We start from the raw sequence: 11,497 nt of genomic DNA, 5'->3' as shown, positions 1-11,497 counted from the left end.
CCACACCACTCCCTTCTTCAGGCTCCTTTCCAGGTTTCAAGCCTGCAGGGTTGGATGCCATGCCTACAAGGACTTTCTTCCAAAGAACAGCACATTTATCATGTGGCAAGGTCCAGGCTCAAGCTGACACAGGAATGTGCCCTGGAGGAATGGCTGCTGGGTGCCTCTCTCCAAAGTCCCCTTGCAGCCCAGAGTAGCTGCTTAGATGGAGGAGGCCTTGTGGTTGATGAAGTCTTTTGTCCTCGGGCCAGTGCATGGAGAAAATCAAGCAAAAGTGCCTCCCTCCCACCAGTTTGGGGCCTCCTGGCATCCTCAGGGTCTGAACCCCCACACCTAGGCAGGCACGTAGGCAGAAGAACCTTCATCTATCGCTTTGACAGTCCTGGCATGCTTTGGACAGCTGCCAAGGAATGTGGCTGTTCAGTTCCTCTTGTTAGCCTACGTCCCAGGCACTGTGGTTGCCTACTCTGGGCAGCTGGAGCTACCCCAGGTTTAGAAAGGAGCAGGGGAGGCCAAGAGATAGGCCTCACAAAAGCTCAGTCAACTAGACAGCGGTATGTTCCCATGGGTGGGAGAGAGAGAGAGAGAGAGAGAGAGAGAGAGAGAGAGAGAGAGAGAGAGAGAGAGAGAGACCTATAGAAGCCTGTGTTGTTTCTTAGATGTCATCCACCTTGTTTTGAGACAGTGCCTCTCATTGGCCTAAAGTTCTGCCAATCAGGATAGGCTGGCCAGCCAATGAATGCCAGGGATGCTTTTGTCTCCTCCTCCCCAGCACTCTATCATAAGCACATACTGCTGCATCCAGTTTCTTTATGTGGGTGCTTGGAATTGAACTCATGCTTGCAAGAAAAGCACTTCACTGACAAGGTATCTTGCAGGCCTTTGGTTGAGTTCTTAAAAAAACCTCCACATGGCTGCAATCTCCTGCTTCTCGGGGATTCCAACACTGGGTTTCCTGTGTTATCTTCTAACTGTCTCTGACTAGATGCACAAGTGAATCTCACTAATCTATTTACCTTGAAAAGTGCTGTGTATCTTTCTGAAAAGCATAGACTGTAGAGATTGAAATGATTTAATACTCACTCCAGAACCACCGTTTAGTGGCGAGTAAAAGAAAAACATCTCTACAGGTATATGGTGACACCTGAATGAGAGACAGGGCAGTGTCACAGGAGAAAAGGCCACCAGTTATATTCTTAAAACTTATTATTAAGGGATGTGTGTGTTCGTGCCGGCATGTATTTGTGAGCGTGTACGAATGCAAGTATGCGTGTGCTGCTGTGAGCATGCGCAGATTAGGGGAGTTTCCGATGTCATTTCTCTTCCTCCTACCTTGAGACAAGATCTCTTTGTTGTTCCTGGCCACGTGTGTCAGCCTCGATGGTCCTCTGTGCACTTGCAGAGACTCTCCCATTTCTTTGTAGGAGGGCTGGGATTATAGATACTTGAACGGCTTCATTCAGATTCTACACAGCTTCCGAGGATTCGGTCTCAGGTCCTCGTTCTTGCACGGCAGGTGCGTACACTCAATGGGGTGTTTCCTCTGCTGTCAAGTTTCACACAGAAAGATAAGCTTCATAAAGACTAGAGGGAGGGGTAGGGTTGCTCAGCAGAGGGGAAAGCTTGCGTGGAAACAGCAAGGGATGGAGCAGCCCTGCATCTACTCCCGAGTGGTCGGTCAATGGACCATGTGAACAGGGGCTTCCAGAAGCCTGCTGCAGATGGGAGTTGATAGGTGAGGGTACGTGGTGGTCTGAGTAATGATGATCCCCATAGGTTAATATATTTGAATGTTTGGTCCCCAAGTGGTCGAGCTGTTTAAGGAGGGTTAGGAGGAGTAGTCTGGGTGGAAGACATGTGTCATGGGTGTAGGTTTTAAGGTTTAAAAAGTCCATGCCATTCCCAGTTAGCCATTTCACAATCTCTCTCTCTCTCTCTCTCTCTCTCTCTCTCTCTCTCTCCCTCCCTCCCTCCCTCCCTCCTTTTCTCCTTCCTCCTTCTCTCCCTCTCCTTTCCACCCTTCCTCCATCCCTCCTCATCTCTGCCCATCATTCTTGTGTCTCAAGATGCCATGTTCCCTGCCATGTTGGTCGTAGACTCACCCTCTGAAACTGTAAGCCCTCTTTCTTCTCTAACTTGCCTCGGTCACAGTGTCTCATCACAGCAATAGAAAAATGACAATCACAGATCACAGAGAACTTAGGCAGGACTTTCTATCTCATGTGGGCTCAGTTCTCTTGATCCAAAAATTCAAATCCAAGTTCAAATCCTGAGAGCATTCCACCACCAACATGATTCCAATGGGAGCTGTTCCCCCTGACCCCTTGTGATAGGTCATGGTTAAATGAAAGTGTAAGAAAAATACTGTCTAGAACTGTCTTTGAGCTGTGAAAAGAAGGCACCGATAAAGTCTGGATGAAGCTAGTCCTGGTGGGGCAGGTCTGTCATCCTGGCTACTCAGGAAGATGAGGCACAAGAACCAAAAGCCCAAGCCTGCCTGAACACAGAGTGTGCTCAAAGCCAGTCTGGACAACTTCAGTTGACCTTGTCTCAGAGCTTTAAAAACAAGCACAAGGCTCACCAGGTATCTGAGTGGTGGCGCTAGCAGACACCTGGCATATGCAGGCACTAGTTTTCCAGAGTAGTATAAAACCAATATAAACATTTACAGTACATATGAATGAGTTTTATAGATTTGTGTCTCACACCAAGGTCTCATATATGTGTGTGTGTATGTGTGTGTGCATGCATGCATACATGCACACACACACACACACACACATATATATAACAATTTTACACATGTAACAATTACAAACATTACAATTTAAACACATGTACATTTCAAAAACATTCAACCTCTACCAAACTTGTTTCTTCTTTGTTTGTTAATGAAAGTTGTTCTTTGACAGTTTCACATGTGTGCACAATGCACACTTCCCACTCTTACCCCCGCCCTCCCTCATCCCTGTCCACACCCACTGTTTTGCACAAATATCTTCCTTACATTCAGGGCAATTCATTTCACTCTGTGACCTGCTGAATTTATCCAGGGTCATCTGCTTGAGCAAGGGTTTGGAGCTACATACAGAAGTGAGGAAATCAACTAAACAGGATGGTTTACCAGGTCGCAGAATCTGTGCATAGTCAAGAATTTAATAGTAAGAGGTAAAGTCTCAAGAACCACTGTCCAATCTAGTCCTGTGTGTTCGTGGTGCCAGTCTTGTGCTGGCCCAGGACAGATACTCAATGTTACTGTGAGTTCATGATTACATAGGTTCTACCAAGTATGGAAGGTAGCAACATATAACCCTTCACCCAGTCTTCTGACCCTGACAAACTTCCCAACCCCTCTTCCTCCTACAGTGTGTGTAATGGATCTGTCCAACAGGGGAAAGAACCAGGTTTTCCATTTTTGAGTGGGCTCCCCCATTTAATAGATGAGAAAATGGAAAGTCGGAGAAATAAATGACTTCTAATGTCAAGTTGATATTAAGTGCAAAAGCCTGGATTTGAGTATGGATTACCTCAAATGGGAGAGATTAGGTAGGCAGAACCTCATTCAAAAGATTAAATACAAACTGGGTAAGCGCTGAGCGAAAGGAGGGAAGGGAGCAGACTCTTCCATCAACAGCAATATAGGAATTTAAACAATGAGCAGTGAGTTTAGGTCCGTGAAATTAAAGAGGGAAATGACAGGGTTCAAAGAAACAAGCATTCTTGACCATCCGTAATGGCAGTGCTCTGGGGGTCTCCCCCATCCCCAGGAAGCAATTTGCCAAAAGCACCAAGAGGTGGAAATGTATTTGTTCTCCGGCTCTCAAGGAAGCCACCTGAGGTAAGAGGCGGGCACCATCCCCATCATAAAAGGTTCATTGCAATGCAGCTTAGAGGAGAGTCAAAAATCTAAACATTTTCCAGCGGCACACACTCTAAGAAAGCCTCTTATGCCCCCTTAAATGGAAAGTTTATGCTTTTTTTTCTAATTGGTTTTAATCGAGAAATTGTTCAACAAGAGGATATGGCAATGGAGATAAATTATTTTAAAAAATGATCTATTTAGACAGAGGCTAAACACTCCCCAGCCAACCGCGGGACACGCGAAGCTCAAGCTACAGTTTACTTGGCGAGAGCAAGATGCCGTTATGAAAAGAATTTATCCATCCAGTATATTCATATGTGTGTCTCCTCTATAAAACACGCTTAGCTGTGAGTGGACAGAGACTGAAGCTTGGCTTGTTTGCTTTACAGGTGTGGGGAACAAACCTGACTGACAGCCGCCTGTGAAGGTTAATATGGTATTTAACACTAGGAAGGCTTTCATAAAGGGGTCTGTTTGAGGCAAAAGTGGTCCAGGTTTGTACCCGTTTCCACTAGGACTTTGCCTGTACTTCCTTTATTTCAGCTGTGCTCACTTGAAACTTGTGCTCCGATCTATTCGTTCAACAGATCTCCATGGAACGCTCGTGATAAAACAAGGAACTGGCTTTCTTTTCTATGATGGAGAAGAATAGGCAGTAACAACGGCATGGATTAACAGACCAAGCCCTCCTTCATCAGCATCCTAGGCAGGAAAGGATGGTGATTTGTTACTGAACACACCTCGGTACCATGGCTATGATCTGTTTGAAATTCTTGGTGCTTAGAATGTTTCAGATACGAAAATACACAAAGCTCTCCACTGTCATAGAATATTGATTTTAGCACGGCCGGCCCACACATAGCACAGGCATGGTCCAGGGCATGCTAATGGGGGCTGGAGGCTGGGACAGAGATCAGGGAAGTCCCCTCCCAGACACCTATCAGTGCCTTTACATATGTTTTGAGGAATCGCCCAAGTCTTATCAATTCTAGGAGGTTCTGCATTGTCCCCAAGACTTGAACACTCACTTTACAAATGTCACACATTGTTTTTTGCCTTGAACTGATGTATTCTTCTGCAATTTCCCCATCAGAGACTTGGCATGATACTGACCAGCAGGGACAGTGGCCAGCCATAACCAAGGTCCTACATGAGGACTGTGTTCAGTAGTGGCTTCACTAGCCGAACATTGTTTTAGTGGCAATTTCACTTTCCTAGAAGCCTAGTGGGCATGGGGACTGGTACTGTGGATGGGTATATACATATACACATACACGTACACACATATATATTTGAAAGTATGTGCATGTAAGAATATAAGTATGTATAATACGAAGTTTGTAACTCTGAAGCTTATGGGTGCAAAGTCTAGAAAGGACCATCTTCCTGTCATCTTGGGCTTTGACATATGCCCCTGGCACAGTAGAGAAGTCGCTGCACAGTGGATATTCACTGTTGAAGAGTCTCACTGAGTCCTCTGGGAAGCTCTCCAAAATCCCAGATTTCCTTCAGGAAGCCTCCGCTTGGATGATACATACAGGCTGATTTTTATCCCCTCACCTCCACCCTTAAGATTTTAAAGAATAAGAGGAGAGAAAAGGATAGGAGAGAAGAGGGAAGGTGAGGGGAGGAGAGAAGAATGGGCATTATTACACAGTTTCCATGTGTTGGAGACTTGTTTCCCAGTGTGGGAGCATGGTAACGTTGTTGGGGAGGGCCTGATGTAGAGGAGTCTAGGATGCCAGCTTCTTCCTCTTCTGCTTCCTGGTTGCAAGGTCTTTAGTTCTGGCCCCACTGCAAGTTCCCATTCTGATGACCACCTCAGCCCGAGCCCTAAGGGATATTTCTGCTATAAAATGTCCAAACCCATAAGCCAAAATAACCCTGTTTCCTTTATAATTTGATCTTTCAGGGAACTCTTGTTACAGTGATGGGAAGCTGCCCACATTAAGGTGATCCTCCTTCATCCATGGAAGTGGGAGAGCCAATCCAACCTTAGGTCTTTCTTGAGTTGATTTCATTCTTCATGCAGGAATGTGGCGGTCTAGAATTTCTCTTTTATGTGAAGAATGGGTTTTTGCAACCTATTATTTTAAAGGTATGTATTCATCTTCCTGGAATTGAGAGTGAGTGTATGAATTGCATTGTCTTGATTTCTCCTAACATATTAAGAGAAATCAGAATATTGCCAAAACATTTAGAAAATTCTAAAATTAACAACACCTTAGACATCTCCAAGTGTCCTCTGTTTTTTTCTTCTCTCCTTTCTCTGCCTCTTCTCTTTTACTTTCTCTGTCTTTTCTTCCCCCTCTTCATCCTCTTTCTCTTCTTTCTCCTCTTCTCCTTTTCCTCCTCCCCTCCTCCCCCTCCTCCTCCTTTTCCTTCCCCTTTCCTACTCCACCTCCTCTTCCAGCTTCCCATCCTCTCTCTACTTCAGACTATGGGTGGCTTCCTCTTGCCCTGAGGATGAAGTCCTTTAACCCTGTCATTGTCACATCCCACTCCCAGGAGCAGACCCTCCTTTGCTCTGCTCAAGCCTCTGCCCTTGGCTTCAGAATCACCTTCTGTATTGTGGTCTCAATCTTTCTTCTAGATCCACTCTTTCTTCAGAGTCCCCCCCCCCCCCCACACACACACATCAATGCCACTTCCCTGAGCTCAGTCTTCTAGCTTTTGCAATACAAGCATTCAAAGTGGACCCCGTCCCTCTGCCCAGATGCTCCCTGTACACTGAGAGGTAGTATTGGCATGCAGGAGACAACTCGGACAGGAGAGTGCTTGCCACACAAGCATGAGAACTGGAATCTGGATTCTCAGCATCTTCATAAAGCTGAGTGTGTTGTGTGCCCATCTTTTCAGTGCTGGGGAGGCAGAGGCAGAGGGATCTCTGGGCCTCGGAGGCCAGCCAGCCTAACCAAATGTAAGCTCCAGGTTCTGCAAGATCCTGTCTAAAAAATAATGTGAAAGGCTGGCAAGCTGGATCATCAGGTAAAGGAGCAATCTACCAGGCCTGATGACTGGAATTTAATTCCTAGAACCCACATGGTGGAAGGATAGAACCAATTATGAGTTATCTACTAACCTCCCCATAGCTCTTCAAAAGAGAGGGCATTGCTTGCAAAGAGAGCACACACACACACACACACACACACACACACATGAGCACACACATACACACCCATACATACATAAACATATACACATAGACACACACACATAGATACACACACACACACACACACACACACACGCACACACACACAGAGGAGGGGTTAATCTGTCTTTCCTGCTGGCCCCTTAGTTCCCAACAATAATGACTTTGGCACTACTTGACTTCAAACTTTGGCTCTTCTCTGTCTAGATCATAACTTAAAATATCCCATTTATTTTAACCTACATTCTGCCACGTGGCTGGTTACCTGTGCTCAACTACCATGTGTCTGGCTAGTCACGTCTTCCTGGGGTGAATCTCCCACGCCTGGCTCTTTCCTAGAATCCTTTCTGCCTCCCAGATGTCCCATCTTCTATTTCCTGTCTAAGCCACAGGCCGTGAGGTTTATTATTGGCAGGCACTACATCCATACAGACATAAGGTATCATCTCTGCAGCAGGTGAGCTGGTTTTGCATGGACAGTGGAAGTGCCTGCTTTCCGGGTCTGTTTGTAGGAATCTCAGCTCTGGCCTTGACCTGGGATATAACTGTAGCCACATGAACTCTCTTCCCCCACCTTCTCACTGTAAAGCAAAGATGGTTATTTGCACCTCCCCAGGACTACCAGAGGGAGCCCAGAACATGTCCTCTAAAAATGATTAATTTCAAAAATCCTTAAGATGGTCCCTTCAGAACAACAGTTGGCTTTTCTCAGGTATGCACAGGTAGGCCAGTGTCATCATCACCAGGATCCCTGCTTCTGATCAAGGCTTCTGTAAGTACAAGATGTGCTAACCTGTGTGCTTTTATGATAATGCACCTTCTCAGGACAGCTAGAGTTAAGAGACCTCCCTCTTAGCCTATCCTGGGGCTCGTGCCAGCAGGGAGAGATGGGAGAACCCTTTCCTAGGTTGATGACCATCAACAAATGACTCTTCTCAAACAGGAGAGTAGGAAAGAGCCACACAGTGAGCCACCCATGTCAACCCAGCTCTTCAGAGGCGAGGGCATTGCTTGCAAAGAGAGCACATGGTTTGGCACAGCTACTGAGGGACACAAGTGTTTTCTACAAGGCTCCAGGCTCCCACCCGGCAGGAAACCTTCCTTATCCTTTTCTCAGACTGGATGCTCCAAGACTGTGATGATAATCAGCAAGTAACTGAGTCGATGCCTTGAGTTAATGACTGAAGAAAGCTAGTCAATGGGTACCTGTCAAAGAGGCAGGAGACAGGTAGGTCTAGTTCGTAAGACTGCGGCCAGAGACTACAACCTACATGACTTGGTGTGAACACTGGAAGGCAGAAGCAGAGCAGAGCAGACCAGACTAGAGCAGAGAGATTGCAGGAATGACTGAGGACAGGAAGAAGAGTGGACTGATGGGAGTGAGGAGGGCATCAGACTGCCATGCCCCTCCCACAGGAGCACTGTTTCCATCCAGCCCGCTCTTGACCAACCCACCATGAGGACGCCATCTAGCATTCAAAGGAAACACAATGTTGCGTCTCTCCAGTTATCTCCAGCAAGGCCCAGCAGCAGGACTTTCTCGGCTCCCGCTTCTGCCTCCTTAAGCCTGTATTTAATCATAGACTAAGGTGACTCCCTTGGGAGGTCAGTCATTACACTAACGATCCCACATGATGAGAACCCGAGCATGCGTGCAGTGAAATATATGAAAAAATAAATAAAAGGCATTAATATTTTATTAACAACCTTTAAGACCTACTAGAATAGAGTGTGTTACACCAGTAATAAAAAGGATCATAACATTACGGAAACAGCAGTAAAAAACAATTGCCCTCATCCATTGCAGGAGTTTTCAGACCGGATCCCCCGATGGCCACCTACTGTACAGGGGTTTGTGATTGTAGTGGATGGGCTTACCAGGGAGGCCTATGCCTGGAACAGATCCTGGTCCTGTCTGCTCAGGCTGGTTGATGCTCTCACTCTCTGGAGCCTTCTGCCAGCCTGTTTCCTAGCCCACCCTCCGCCTCCCCCCTCAAAATCCCCAAATCTTAAACATTCTCTTCCTACCTTCAGGGAAGCTGGTTCCAGCATTGCTGTAGGGTTGCTCAGGTCACTGGGATCCTTAGAGGTGTTCCACATGCAGGAGACAGCACCTCACTAGGTGCATCTCCTAGCAAGGCTGCATGCTGACAACTTGATGTTCCTAAGGAACCCTGTTCCAAGAGAAAGTGGGTCTTAGGTGCTGAACCAGCAAATGAGACAGGGACAGCTGTCTGGCTGCACTAGGGCACCAACAGCAGAAGCTGATGCCCAGTAGGGCAGGTTGGTTTTTCAGTCCACACCCATTTTGCAAGGTTTCTAGCTTTTTGATTTGCCCACATCTTAAAAGGCAGAATACGCGGCCCATAAAAGACAATCTCTTCGCCATCTCAGAGGGTAATAGGTCCTCAAAACTCAGAATGCATTCACCCAGCAGTGGCCAGTATCTTGACACCTTGATGTTGTCTTCCAAAATGACCCCATTTTAGATAGCCAGTAACTGACCAGCCTTCCCTACCCAGCTGAGGTAGACTCTATTCTTATTTCAGTCTCTCTGACTATGTTTGCCCTCAGGGAACCTCATGAAAGAGGAGTCATACAGTATTAATGGGTGGCTCGTTTCACCTGGCTGGTATAATACCCTTAATGTCCCACCAGGCAATAGTGGATGACGGGATGCCCTCCCTTGTAAAAGCTGAATAGGAATCTCCGTTTTAAATGGTTGGTCAGGGTAGCCCAGGAGGCTCCCAAAACAATATAGATTATCCATATAGCTCCCAGGGGTTGAGAGTAAACTCCTATCACTAAACACAGCATATACTTAGGACTCTGGACTTGGATATTTTCAGCTAGTCTGGCCAGAAAGCCTCGTTCTTGAGGTCTATCTTCCATGGTTAAACACACACACACACACACACACACACACACACACAACACAGGCTGCCAAGGGAGGGAAGCAATCAAATATTCCTACCCAGTTGCAATGACTATGAACTATGACAAGTAGCAACATTGCAGGTTCAAAAAATGGCAACCAACAACTATCTAACTGGACTTGAGGCTCACTCAACAGGAAGGAAATCATCCTGGGTCCTGGAAGCCTCACCAGCTTTTCAGAGCTAGTAAGGTCATAGACCTTAGGAATTAATCTTCTGCCACCACCTTGCTAGACCAGAATAATTTCTTCCTATATCTTACCCTTATACCCACAGACAAGGGTAGATACCAGCCCTCAGCAAAGAAGCCTCTCTCCACAGACAATGAAAAGTATACACAAAAGCACAACTGGCCATAAGGCAGAGACCAAGGGATTGGAGGGAGACCAGCCCTGGGGGGATTCATCTACAGCACGGTCCCTCCATCTGTGGCTCGGGGGACATCGAAGAAGAGAGAATGGAAAGACTGTAAGAGTCAGAATGCTAGGAAGTCTGCAGTGAAAAGGTTTTTCCAAGAAATGGCTACATAAACAAGAATATAATAATGAAAAAAAAAAACAAAAAACAATAGACATGTTAACACAGAAGGGGGAAATTTCAAAGGGCCTCGCCCTCGGATAAGGAACTAAGGCAATCAATCAATCAATGACTACCAGGACTAGTAGAATTATCCTCTCTCAGGGATGAGCCTGGTATTAGTTGTCCAATGTAGAGTAGCCAACATTGAAAACACATATACACAGGCAAAAACACCAAACTCGGGTTGTACTGCCTACACTACTATTACACATACATGCATATACATAGGTTATTCCTATGTGTGTGCATGCATGTGCATGTGTGTGAGTGTAGCATCTGTGTGCAAGTGTGTGTGTGTAACAAACATAATCAAAGACAGAAAGGCTATCAATTTGAGAGTGGGTGGGGACATGGGAGGGTTGCTGGGAGGGGAGGGAGGGAAGGAGGGTTGTAATTCTATTTCAACTAAAAACATCATAAAATTTTTTAAAAAAAGAATTAAATCGATGTGTTTGATCTAACATGCACAAAGGGTGGTGAGACACAAGCTTAACATCCTTAAGAAACATCCAGGCAGAAATCTTCCCTTCTAAAGACTGGATCCTACTCCATTGTGTGTGGACCTTACTTGTAGATAGATAGATAGATAGATAGATAGATAGATAGATAGATAGATAGATAGATATGCACTTACTTTGCCTCTATTTTGGGATGGTCTGTTGCTTTCTCTCTCCTTCTCTGTCTGTCAGTCTGTATCTCTGTCTCTCTCAGTCTCTGACTCTGTGAGTCTCAGAGGTCCTCCTTCTGTTGCAGGCTGGATTTCAATTGCTTTGATAGCATGCCCACCCATGTTAGGAAGGGCATTCTGCTTTTCTTGGCTCAGTGATTTAAATACCCGGAATCCCCTTGCCTTTGGACTCAAAGTGAATGTCCACTCTTCCTGGCTGTGGAGGTGCTAGTCTCTAAGGGACAGCGATGGGGACCCAGAGGCTGTTCCACTCACTCTGGGAAATGAGGGAACTTACC

At 46.0% G+C, this 11,497-nt stretch overlaps 1 long non-coding RNA gene across 1 annotated transcript; it reads left to right on the top strand.

The window, feature by feature from the left end:
* Positions 1-1,337: 1,337 nt before the first annotated feature.
* LOC143436617 (uncharacterized) lies at positions 1,338-6,433 on the top strand. Its single transcript, XR_013106513.1, has 4 exons — positions 1,338-1,516; positions 4,252-4,356; positions 4,450-4,606; positions 5,775-6,433. It is a non-coding gene; the product is annotated as an uncharacterized LOC143436617 (long non-coding RNA).
* Positions 6,434-11,497: the final 5,064 nt, after the last annotated feature.

Source organism: Arvicanthis niloticus, chromosome 23, assembly GCF_011762505.2.
Source record: "Arvicanthis niloticus isolate mArvNil1 chromosome 23, mArvNil1.pat.X, whole genome shotgun sequence".
In the NCBI taxonomy this organism is placed as follows: Eukaryota; Metazoa; Chordata; class Mammalia; order Rodentia; family Muridae; genus Arvicanthis; species Arvicanthis niloticus.
This window is presented reverse-complemented; position numbering and strand designations above follow the sequence as displayed.